The sequence below is a fragment of the Piliocolobus tephrosceles genome, chromosome 6, assembly GCF_002776525.5.
Source record: "Piliocolobus tephrosceles isolate RC106 chromosome 6, ASM277652v3, whole genome shotgun sequence".
NCBI classification, from domain to species: Eukaryota; Metazoa; Chordata; class Mammalia; order Primates; family Cercopithecidae; genus Piliocolobus; species Piliocolobus tephrosceles.
Genome location: NC_045439.1, coordinates 160,125,322 through 160,137,399, shown reverse-complemented (window position 1 = coordinate 160,137,399; position 12,078 = coordinate 160,125,322). Strand labels below are relative to the sequence as shown.

The following is a 12,078-nucleotide window of genomic DNA, read 5'->3' as shown; positions in this document are numbered from 1 at the left end:
GAGGTTCTAATTAAAATACTTTATTGTTGCGTATTTATTGGAAGTGACAAGAAGTTAAGATTTCTTACATTTATTTCATTTGCCTGATTTTTCTGTTCCCACTGAATTGTATAAGCAGGCACCACTGCACCTTGTATCTCTACTTGACATAGCTGAGAAATGAAACAGTCAAAGATACACTACTTTATTACATGTTAGCTCAGTAAAGGGGTCTCCTATTAGACATGCTGGTCTCAGTTCTTAACTTTTACGCTCACAAAGCCTGATTCACTCATTCATACCTTTTTTGAGGAGTTACCGGGTTTTAGCCATTGAGATAGATACTGAGCACACAAGAAGTCAAGGGTGCTTTCCTCTCTCAAGGAGCTTAAGGGAAGACAGAAGTGCTAAGCACACACATCGAGTGTGTAGAAGGCACACAGAGGCATAAGCAATGACCCTGCTTGAGTAGATCTGAAAGGCTTCTCAGAGGAGGAGCTTGAACTTATCTAAAAGGTAGAATAAACTACATGCAAAAGAGCTCCAAATGACTCTCAAGTGTAAGTCATACTGCCTATGCAATATATTCATGTGGGAAGTGGGAGATGGGGCTGGAATGGAGGCAGGGACCACATCCAATGGGCCCTGTTTTTGGAGTTTAGACATTATTCAGAAGGCCATGGTGAGCCACTGATAGAGTTAAGAAAGGCAGCAAGGTGATAATACATGTTTCTTAAGAAAACATACTGTGATGAGGACACTTGGCAGGAAAGTAGTATAATATGAACCAGCACTCTATGAATGTTGGGGTTAAAATAGTGAATGAGGTAATATGACCTTATCCTTCTGGAACTTACAGTCTAGTGCAGAAACACTACGGGTCTAAACACTAAGGGTCTAAATTAAGGTAGTAGCAGTGGAAATATACAGAAAGAAATGGATGTTATGATAATGATGATGATAATATTGCTTATTACCATTTACTGAACACCTCCCATGTGTCAGGCACTAAACACTTCACATGCACTATCTTTGTCCATTCTCCACACAGTAGCTAGAGTTTCTCTATAGATCTTATCACAACTCTCTCAAACCCTTCCAGAGGCTTCCCACCTCCTTCAGCACAAAAACCTAAGTTCTTAGGAAAAGCTACGAAGTCCTCCAGGCTATGACCCACTGTGACTTCTCTGAGCTCACCTTCAACTCCTCCTCTCTCCCTAGCCACAGTGCCTTGCTAGCTGTTCCTAGATGACTCCAGGCACTTTTCTGCTTCAGGGCCCTCTCTGTCTAGAGGGTTCTTCCCTTTATATTCCCACAGTTCATTCCTCACTTCTGTCAAGCCTCTGATTAAATGAATTCTTTTCAGTAAGACCTTCCCTGGCCACTCGGCATGACAGAACTCCTGTAGCATTCCCTATTCCCTTTGCCTTGCTTAACTCCATTTTATAGATGAGGAAACTAAATCAGAAAGGGGTTTACAATCTTGCCTGGAATCTCTGCACTTGCCAAGTTGGGAGCCTGTGCTCTCAGCCACTTTGCTTCACTAATTCTAAGGCCTATTCTTTGGAGAGATACAACTTTGCCTCTTAATTGCCAGGAGAGTGAGGGAGGAAGAAATCTAGGATTACTACCATTATTATTATTGGGGACCGCCATAGATGGCAGAGTCACCAATCAAGTCAAAGAATGTAGGATGAGTTGGTTTCATTCTTCTCTAACTCTAGACTTCCACATCCAACTGCCTCCTGATATCTTTGCTTGGATATTAAGACACAAGCTCAGCTGCAGTTAAAGGGATTTAGAATAACCATGGTAGATCATAGAAGGTAGTTGTCTTACATCAGAGTTGACCTGGTTCATAGGACTTGCTCAGTGAAGTCCTCAGAGCCCCACCTTGTTGCTCTGCAATCCCTAGAATGTTTCCCAGTGTCTTAGTCTGTTTATGCTGCTATAACAAAATACCTGAGACTGGGAAATTTGTAAAGAACAGAAATGTACTTTTTCACAGTTCTAAAGGCTGGGAAGTACAAGATCAAGACCCCCAGCATGTTCAGTGTCTGGTGAGAGCTGCTGTTTCCAAGGTGGGACCTTATTGCTATATCCTCTGGAGGGGATGAATGCTGTGTCCTCGTGTGGCTAAAGGGATGGAAGGGCCAAAGAAGGCCTAAGCTAGTTCCCTCCAGTCCTTTCACAAGGGTACTAATCCATCCATGAGGCAGTGCCCTCATGATTTAATCAGCTGCTAATATCATCACAACGGGGATTAAGTTTCAACATGAATTTTGAAGGGGACACCATCATTCAAACCGCAGCATCTTCCAACATAGTTTACTACTCCAACTATTTAATACATACATTCATCAGAAAAGGACAAAAGAGAGGGCAAGTGACACCCAATTCCTTTTAGAAAATGATCTGGAAGTTGCATACATCATTTCTTCTCACATCCTACTGGCCAGAACTTAAGAGATATGTCCACATTTACGGTGTATTATAGGCAACCATGTGTCTGGCTAGATGTTCTATTATCATGAATGAAGAGGAGAATGCATAAGAGTCAGCTAGCAAGCAGTTTGTACAACAAGATACCCAACAGGTATCTCAAATTTAACATTACCAAAACTAAATTCCTGCTTGTTCTCCCAAAATCTGCTCCTTTGCACTGTTATCGCAACTCAGTCCATGGTGGAAAACAGAACAAACTCAGGGCTTTGATGTTAAACATGTTGAGCTTGAGGTGCCTGTAGAACACCCAGTACAGGTTTCCAATAAGGGGTTGAAGATTCTGTGTCTGGTGCTTCTGACTGAGGTCTGTGTTCAAGATTCAGGCTTGATTCCTGACCAAAATAAGTGACAGAAGAGTATATGTAAATGGTACTGTTCAAAGATTATAACATGGTAGCAAAGAGAACCAAGGATGGGCAGGGAAGATTCTGCACAGGAGACCTGAGAAAGAGCGGCTGAAGACACGGCAGAAGAGCAGAGAACGTTAAGGTGACAGAACCAAGGGAGCAGTTTCCAGGAGGCAGTGGTTAGCAGTGTGGAAGGTTGCAGAGAGGTCAAATGTTGTGAAAATTGAGAAGCAACCTTTCAATTTGGCCATTAGGCCATAGTGAAATTGACACAAGCAATGTATACAGTAAAATGGAGGGAGCTGCTAAATTTCTGTAGCTGAAGAGGAATTTGGAAGGTAATAGCAATCCAAGTATAGACAGTTTTTCTAAATAGAAGGAACAAAGTAGAGGGAGAATTTATGAACAGGAGAGGGAATGATTAAGGGAGTAAGAGTCTTGACTCAATCTCCCTTCCCTCAAGAAATAAAAATTACCTGTAGAAAGGACAGAAGGATGGCTTCTACCTTAAGGCTCGAGGTCAGAAAGAATGCAAATTTAGACAGGTCTGTAGGGATAAGGGTGGGGGGGTATGTAGGAGTTCATGCCTGCTGTGTGCAATACTAAACAATGATACATACACCACAACCACCATCACCACCACTACTACTAAGCACTAACATTTATTGAGCACTTTATATGCCAGAAGAGTGTTCTTCATGGAGCTAAGCTTGCTTAACAGTATTTCTTAAATAATGGAAGCTGTTCATATATTGAAAGCTTAGCGTTTTTCAAAGGTTGAGTGTGTAACATTCGGATGTGGCCTAAAAATAGCAACAGTGACTTCTATCCCAGCATATCTGAATTTTGTCTCTTTCACGCTCTTGACTTACTTCTGATCCTGGGGCATGCTGAGCAGTAAAAAAAGTTGTTTTTGCATTTTGATTCATCTGCTATGACTGGCATCAATAAGAAATCTTCAGCAATAAAACAGCTCTGTCAAAAAACAACTTCACCAGCAATTCAGGGCAAAATGTTTCCTTTGAAAAAAAAGTTTGTTGGCCCGATGCAGTGGCTCACACCTATAATCCCAGCACTTTGGGAGGCTGAGGCAGGCGGATCACGAGGTCAGGAGATCGAGACCATTCCGGCTAACACGATGAAACTCCATCTCTACTAAAAATACAAAAAATTAGCCTGGCCTGGTGGTGGGTGCTTGTAGTCCCAGCTCCTAGGGAGGCTGAGGCAGGAGAATGGCGTGAACCCGGGAGGCGGAGCTTGCAATGAGCCGAGATTGCACCACTGCACTCCAGCGTGGGCGACAGAGTGAGACTCCATCTCAAAAAAATAATAATAATAAAATAAAAAGTTTGTTAGTATTAGCAGACACATATTAGTAGGTATCCCCCATGATCAATGAAGTGTTGGGTTACTCTGAAAAAGTGTCCAATCTTACAGGTGTGACTTCCTCTTGAACTGCAAGTTCTTGAGGGCAGGGATAGAGACTGTTCATCTTTTATTGTTTCCCAAGGTCTGGAACATAAATAGTAGTTCAAGTAGTCCAACGCATGACAAACAAATAGTTCTGGGTAAACATTAGCTCAAAGTTTGCTCAAGGCATTGATGCAGATGTTTATAAAATTAAATTGTTCTTTTTACTGTACACGTGAAATGAGAAAATTATTAGAAACCACTGGGTCTCATTTTGACAAGAAAAGTCTGAAGAAATCACTGTTCACTTAGTAGATACAAAAGTTGTTTTTCTGGGAAAAACACACCTGAAAAAAAAAAAAAAAACGTGGGTCTGATATGGGAGAATTTTTTTTTCCATATAAACAGATATACAGGGAAGTGGAATACTACTAGTATCTTAAGGATTCCTGAAAATATTTATGTTGATAAGTTTGATCAGCAAACATTTCTAAATTTGAAAATGGATAAAGCAAAAAGCACAGTGAGGTATTGAAAGAAATCTAATACTAATGTCACACATAAGAATACATATTTAAAATTGATGAACTAAAAGGGATATAGGTAATTACTCCAGATTCCTAGGAAGAATTAAGATCCTCCTTGATCTCAGTAAAGCAATGAATAGTCATTCTGACATCTAGCTAAAAGCAGACTTATTTCCCTTCGGTCTTTAATCTTTCTGGAACTCAAGGATTTCTGCCACACTTTGATACACCAGGCCATTATAAAATTACACCTCATTTATTGACAATTTCTACTTAAAAGGAAGAATACCTAAAAGTATCTCCATATGCTATAGTAGAAATGGTATGCTTTAATTAGGCTAACAATAAAGTCCCTAAAGATTTGCATTCTTTGTTGCCTATTTTGAAAACTTGCAAAGATAAATTTTTATAAAGATTATGATTTTTTTGGGGGGACGGAGTCTTGCTCTGTCGCTCAGGCTGGTGTGCAGTGGTGTGATCTGGGCTCACTGCAAGCTCCGCCTCCCAGGTTCATGCCATTCTCCTGCCTCAGCCTCCCAAGTAGCTGGGACTACAGGCGGCGCCACCACGCCTGGCTAATCTTTTTGTATTTTTAGTAGAGACGGGGTTTCACCGTGTTAGCCAGGATGGTCTCGAACTCCTGACCTCGTGATCTGCCTGCCTCGGCCTCCCAAATCTGGGATTAAGATTATGTTTCTTACTAGTCCTTTCCATGAAATATAACAGCAAATAGTTTCCAAATGTGGATGTGTAATGAGAGGAAATGAAAAGTGAATAACGAGCTGAGTTAAAACATCTTGAAACAGAATATGGCTTAATACTATCATTTATCATCAGTTGTCCTAGAATAACTTAAACTCTTCTAGCTTATTGTTGTTTTTTCGATAGTTGATTATAGTTGTGAGGCGGGATACACACACACACCCACACTATAACAAAGATTTTCTAAGACTGACAGTTAAAAAATAGTGTTGGCCGAGCACTGTGGGTCATGCCTGTAGTCCCAGAACTTTGGGAGGCTGAGGTGGGAGGATCACTTGAGGCCAGGAGCTTGACATGGCAAGACTCCATCTCCAAGTTTAAAAACAAAAATAAATTAAAAAAAGATACACTGCTATGTATGACTGTTGATATAAAAAATCTGAATACTAGACATGGCGACTCACATGGTACTTCAAGGGCTTATCAACAAAGTTGCTAGTCGTAACACTATGAATTGTTAATGATACTGTTTTGGCTTTGCTAGCAAGTGTTGTAAAGCTATATATACACATACATACATACACACACACACACACACACCTTTTAAAATAAAATGGTGATCCTGGTACTAAATATGACTTTAAATGGATTTAATTTTAATTTTAATGGCTTGAACTAGGTTCAGCTGTCATAGGGATCAAAATTAGCCTCTATCCCAGCTGGGGTCAACCAGGGAGCCACTTTTCTTAACCGACAACCTACTGAACGTCAACAACTGCAGGAGACGGGACTTTACCTTCGTCTCCGGTAAACTAGTTGACACATCCCGTGTTGGCAAGAGGCCTAAGTAGATGACCTTGGTCCTCTAAAATCTGGCCTGCACTCCCGGGGCACCCCTGCAACACCTATAAAGACAGCTCCAGATAGAAAAGGGTTGGGGTGGAAAAGCTAATAACGGCAGGCACCTGCCCCGCCTCGGGGCTGGGGGCTATTCCTGCGGTTTCAGCTGACTTTCGGAGCCATTCGTCTCCCAACAAAGTCGGAGGCGCTCCTCGGCTGGGTAGACCAAGGGGCTCTGCCACCCTCCTGGGGGGTGCCCAGAGGGCTCCCGGATGTACCAGGTTTATTCTTTCGGGTCACAGATAGCACAAACTAAAAGGAGGGATTACCCTTTCTGTCCAGTCGCAAGATGGCGACCGACCCTGGTGGGACTCCGAGGGGCCGCGGGCCACCTCCTCTTCCCAATGGCCCGCGCGCCGGCGGCGACGGCAAGCGGGAGGGAGGCGGAGCCGGCGAGGGAAGGAGGGGCGGAGCGCGGCGCCCTCCCGCGCGTCTTGGCCCCGCCCCACGTCCCCGCGTCCCGGCCTGGAGCCCTCGCCCGGCCGGGCGGCGCGCGCTGCCTGCCGGGATACACGGCCCGCCCAGCCAGTCCTCCCGTCTTGCGCCGCGGCCGCGAGATCCGTGTTTCTCCCAAGATGGTGGCGCTGGGCTCGGGGTGACTGCAGGAGACGCCAGGGCCTTTTCCCTTCGGCAGGACCCGACACACCAGGCTTCGCTCGCTCGCGCACCCCTCCGCCGCGTAGCCATCCGCCAGCCCGGGTGCCCGCCATCCGCCGCCTACTTACGCTTCACCTCTGCCGACCCGGCGCGCTCGGCTGCGGGCGGCGGCGCCTCCTTCGGCTCCTCCTCGGAATAGCTCGCGGCCTGTAGCCCCTGGCAGGAGGGCCCCGCAGCCCCCCGGTGTGGACAGGCAGCGGCGGCTGGCGACGAACGCCGGAATTTCGGCGGCTCCGGCGCCCCCTTTCCCGGCCTCGTTTTCCGGATAAGGAAGCGCGGGTCCCGCATGAGCCCCGGCGGTGGCGGCAGCGAAAGGGAACGAGGCGGTGGCGGGCGGAGGCGGCGGGCGAGGGCGACGACGACCAGTGAGGCGGCCGCCGCAGCCCAGGCGCGGGGGCGACGACAGGTCAGTGTTGCCGCGGCCTGCGCCAGGCGGCGCTGGCTCCCCTCCGTCACTCGGCCGGCCTTCGGGGCCCGCTGTGGCGAGGTCGGCATCCCCCTTCCCCGCCCCCCGCCGCCGAGGCGAGTGTTTGGGGGCGCGTGGTCCGGAGGGGCTGGTGCCAGAAGTAGGCCCCTGGTGGCCGCGGCTGCTGCAGTCTTAACTGTCAGTCCTGGCTGAGCGCCGGCGGGAGGGTTTTGTCCCCCGAGGGGACGCGAGCGGGCCCGGGGCGGGGCTGGACGTGCGAGGCGTCGAGATTTGGGCCTCTTCGGAGAGAGGCTCGTCGAGCCAGCCGGGGCCCCAGACTGGGAAGGGCAGGCCCTTTCCTTCAAAGGGGAGCTCTTTCTCGGCGTTTTCGAGGTTTTGGGCTCTCTTGGGGAAGACATATTTAGCCGTGTGCTTGGTGGGTTGGGGTTTTGGGGGTGGATTGATGGGAAGGGAGGGCGGAGGAAGTGGTATGTCAAGCCCAAGGGTTGTGCGCACAGATTACTCATGTGTTGCCGTCCACCAGGATTTCTGAAGTTGAACGTGAGTTATTGGCTTTGCCAGAGACTGCTGTGTTATATGCAGACCTGCATGCAAGCAGTTGGCCTTTTTTTTTTTTCCCCCTTTTCACTGTAGAAAATGAAAAGGATGCTTTGCTCATCTTAGTGGTAAAGGCTTTTGTTGGTAAAGGTAGAATTGAATGTACCAAATGCCTTAGTCCGTGAAATTTTAAAAATAATTTTAATACACTGGTGAAGCTTGGCAAGCTTGAAAGAGAATTTAGCGTCTAAATTTTTTTAATGACTTTTTATGGATGTGCTAAATTAGTAACAGTACAAAATCTGTTTGAGATTATTAAGAGGCTGGGGTGCTGTTGCAAATGTAAACTAATAGCATATGGGGTTTGCAGTGCATAGTTAACCTCAATCATGAAGGAATATGGATATGACCCGTAATTTTGGATCATTTCACTGCCTGCAATGTTGAGAGAAGCAGCAAATTATTACAGTTTTTTGGGAGACGACTTAAAGTTTAAGAAATACAACTGTTGGAAGTTACCTGTCAGAGACACAAAGATACCCAATCAATCTTGTGGAATAAATTGGACAAGTGGGGTAAAGTGTTTGTCTTACACTTCTGATCAATAAGTACTCTTAAGAGGTGATTTGGTAAATCATGTGAAATTTAGAATTTAGGAGAGATAAGAAAGTTTTGTCTTGGTATGTATAGTGGAACTAGCTTTGAAATTAGATCCTGTTTTTAAATCTAAGCAACTTACCACATTTTTAGTGAAATGAATACAATATTAATGATGTGACTGATAAGCCCTAAGGATGACCAGAAACCCTAATAAGAAACGCTAATAGTCTGGACCAAAAATGAAAGGAAATAGCTTCAAGAAATAATTTGCAATGTTTGTGTATTTATAATATGCACAGGAGAAATACAAGAACAGAATATGAAGAGGTAACTCATAATCTTTACAAAATTAGAATGTAAACTGTGCAAGTCTTACTGTGTCAATATTTATTAACCTGCATTACTTTGCTAAGTATGCTCACCATCCTCTGGACATTGCCCCTGTCCCTGAGGAGCTTAACTTTATACAGAGATACAAAATACTGTGTTTTGATTTCCTTTCAGAGGATTTATAAGCTACTTATGTTTTATCTGTCCTAAATTCTGCCCTTTTTTTTTCATGGCTGAAAAAATAACTTCCTAAGAAAGACACGTACTAGTCACAGGTGTGGGGAAAAAGTGTTCTCATCCCACTTGTCCAGTCCGTTTAGCAGTATTTATTGGGTACCTACAGTGTCTTTGACATGTAACGTGTAATCAGTTGTATTTCTTAAACTTCAGATCATTTCTATTTCAATCACCTACTTCTCCTCTCCAAAAACATTTACTGTGTAAACTGTGATAATGCACTGTTTCTCTCAGTGTCAGTCAGTGGAATGATCCAGATTTGTAGGTCATAGCAAAGTTTTTCATCCCAAGCTCTTAAAATGATGTTTCCAAATGTCCATTTTCTTAAATGACTGCTAATGTTCTCCAATCATGTTACACATATTTTGCTTAGACCTATAATTGTATAGGTCTAAATGTAGAAACATTACGTTATGTACATATGCAGCTGCTGAAAGAAAGTTAGTTTTCTAATTTTTAGATCGGGGTGAAGACAAACTTTTAGAAGTGATCTTTCAGTAAAACACTGGATGAAGTCTTAGGTGCTCTTTTTATGCTGGTTCAGTACAAAAGTTTTTTTTGACTGGTTTTGAGTTTTCCCCTCACTGCCAAATGTAAGGATAAAATGTAGTAACAAGACATCTTGGTATGTATAGTGGTAATGTCTTTGGATTTAGACCCTACTTTTAATTCTGACCTTATTAATCTTGGTAAGCCACAGTTTTGTCATCTGTAAAATGGATTGGTGAAACTTCCCCAGAGTCCTGAGGCTTAAAGTATGTAAAACGCCTAACACGCAGGCACTCAATAAGTATTACCTTAGAAATCTTCCTATCCAGTTTTTCTGAGTGGTCTGGAAGCACTCTGTATATAATGGAGTACATACAGCATGTTATCCTTTATAGTATTTCTTTTCTCATTAGCTATGAATTCTTTAAGGCCAGAATTCCTAGTGTTTACCAGAGAATGTGTTACTACATGTCTTAGTCTGTTCTGGCTACTATTACAAAACACCACAGACAGGCTGGCTTATAAACAACAGAAGTTTATTTCTCACCGTTCTGGGGGCTGAGAAGTCCAAGATCAAGGTACTGACAAATTTGACATCTTAGTGAGGGCCCTCTTCCCTTGTTCTTTTCACTATAACCTCATGTAGTGGAAGAGTAGAGGGGGCTCTATAGGGCCTCTTTTATAGAGGCATTAATTCCATTAATGAGGGCAAAGCCTCCCAAAGGCCCCACCTGTTAATACTATCACGTTGGTGGTTAGGCTTTCAACATGAATTTTGGGGGACACATTCAGACCACAGCACTACAGCAGTCATGAATTGGTTATTGGTAAATCAGTAAATGATCAACTAACATTGATTAGGCTCCTCCTGTGGCTTCTATGAGCTGAGCTAGGTACAGGCGCCACAAAGACAAGAAAGATGTCTGTCTTTTTGAATGCTTATATTTGAGTGACTCTCTCACATTCATGTGTGTGTGTTTGTGTAAAACCCCATCACATAATGGAACTTCATTCTCCCATGCCCTTCCAATCTAAGAGCAGTTCTATGAACTCAATACCTCCTACCCACCAGCTGCTCCTCTGAAAATTTACTTTTCTACTCATTTTAAAAAGTTCAACCCTCTAGCACATGCATTATTACTTCATGCCTTGGTCCCAGCCCACCACCCCAGTATCTGGCACGTAGTGTATTAGTATTTGTGTGTGTTTGTGTGTGTGTGTGTGTATGTATATAGAATTTAAAATTTTTGGCCGGGTGCGGTGGCTCATGCCTATAATCCCAACACTTTGGGAGGCTGAGGTGGGCGGATCACGAGGTTAGGAAATCGAGACCATCCTAGCTAACACGGTGAAACCCCGTCTCTACTAAAAATACAAAAATTAGCCAGGTGTGGTGGCGGGCACTTGTAGTCCCAGCTACTCGGGAGGCTGAGGCAGGAGAATGGCGTAAACCCTGGAGGCAGAGTTTGCAGTGAGCCGAGATCTGGCCACTGCACTCCAGCCTGGGAGACAGAGTGAGACTCTGTCTCAAAAAAAATAAAAATTAAAAAAAAAAAAAAAGAATTTGAAATTTTTACTTCAAATACTCTAATTTTGGGGGGCATGATTATCATTCTGTCTTCTGGTAATACGTTGATAGATGCTACCTGAGTAGGATTGTCTATGAGGTCAGCTGCTCCAGTCATTTTATACGTGAGGAAATTGGAGTGGAAAGCTTTAAAATGATTTTCTGAAAGACACCCAGGTGTCAGGACCAGAACTAGAACCCAAGTCTCTAGTTCAGGACTCTGCACACATTGGCACATGCTCTGTCTTACCTTTTGGGATGAATAGTTACACTTGCTTTGTGATTACTCACCCACCTTTTTGGAGATACATGAGTGTTTTGTACACTATTAATAGAAGGTAGCCTTCACAAAATGCCATCTACCGATCTGTTATTTCTTCTAATGGAGGAAATGATGTAAAATTACCTTAAGTAGAAATAGTGTTAATTCTAGAAACATACTCCATAATCCAAACATGAAATGTTTGAAATACTTAAAGATGCTATATAAATAAGTCCTTTTTAAAAAGATAATATTAAAAATTTATGTTTTATAGAGATGAGGGTCTCACTGTGTTGCCCAGGCTGGTCTTGAACTCCTAGGCTTTTACCTCAGCTTCACAGTGTGTTGGGATTACAGGCATGAACCACAACACCTGGCCAAGTTTTTTTTTTTTTTTTAATGAAATGACTTATTAATACACAGCTTCTTTGCCAGCTTTTGTTTTCATTTGCTCTCAAAAATGTTGGTTAGTGCTTTGATCTGAGTTATCTGTAACAGGTAAATGCCATTATGGATAAGAATTCAAAAAGAAGCTTATTAATTATTAGGCCTATCTGAGAGTGAAATAAAGTTAGCATTTTCTTTTTTTTTTTTTTTTTTTT

At 43.5% G+C, this 12,078-nt stretch overlaps 1 protein-coding gene and 1 long non-coding RNA gene across 13 annotated transcripts in view; one reads left to right on the top strand and one right to left on the bottom strand.

The window, feature by feature from the left end:
* Positions 1-1,282: 1,282 nt before the first annotated feature.
* Positions 1,283-3,947, bottom strand: LOC111525104. The gene is made up of 2 exons (XR_002725950.2): positions 3,704-3,947; positions 1,283-2,816 (listed from the first exon to the last, which is right to left on the bottom strand). It is a non-coding gene; the product is annotated as an uncharacterized LOC111525104 (long non-coding RNA).
* Positions 3,948-6,897: 2,950 nt separating this feature from the next.
* The window catches only part of UBE3A (ubiquitin protein ligase E3A), a 100,374-nt gene continuing 95,193 nt past the window's right edge, over positions 6,898-12,078 (top strand). For 11 of the 12 annotated variants that reach the window (XM_023190424.3, XM_023190418.3, XM_023190421.3 and 8 more), the window contains exon 1: positions 6,898-7,433. The gene's annotated coding sequence lies outside the window, so the exon portion shown is untranslated. The remainder of the gene's footprint in view (positions 7,434-12,078) is intronic. The other variant, XM_023190413.3, reaches the window with a different exon arrangement.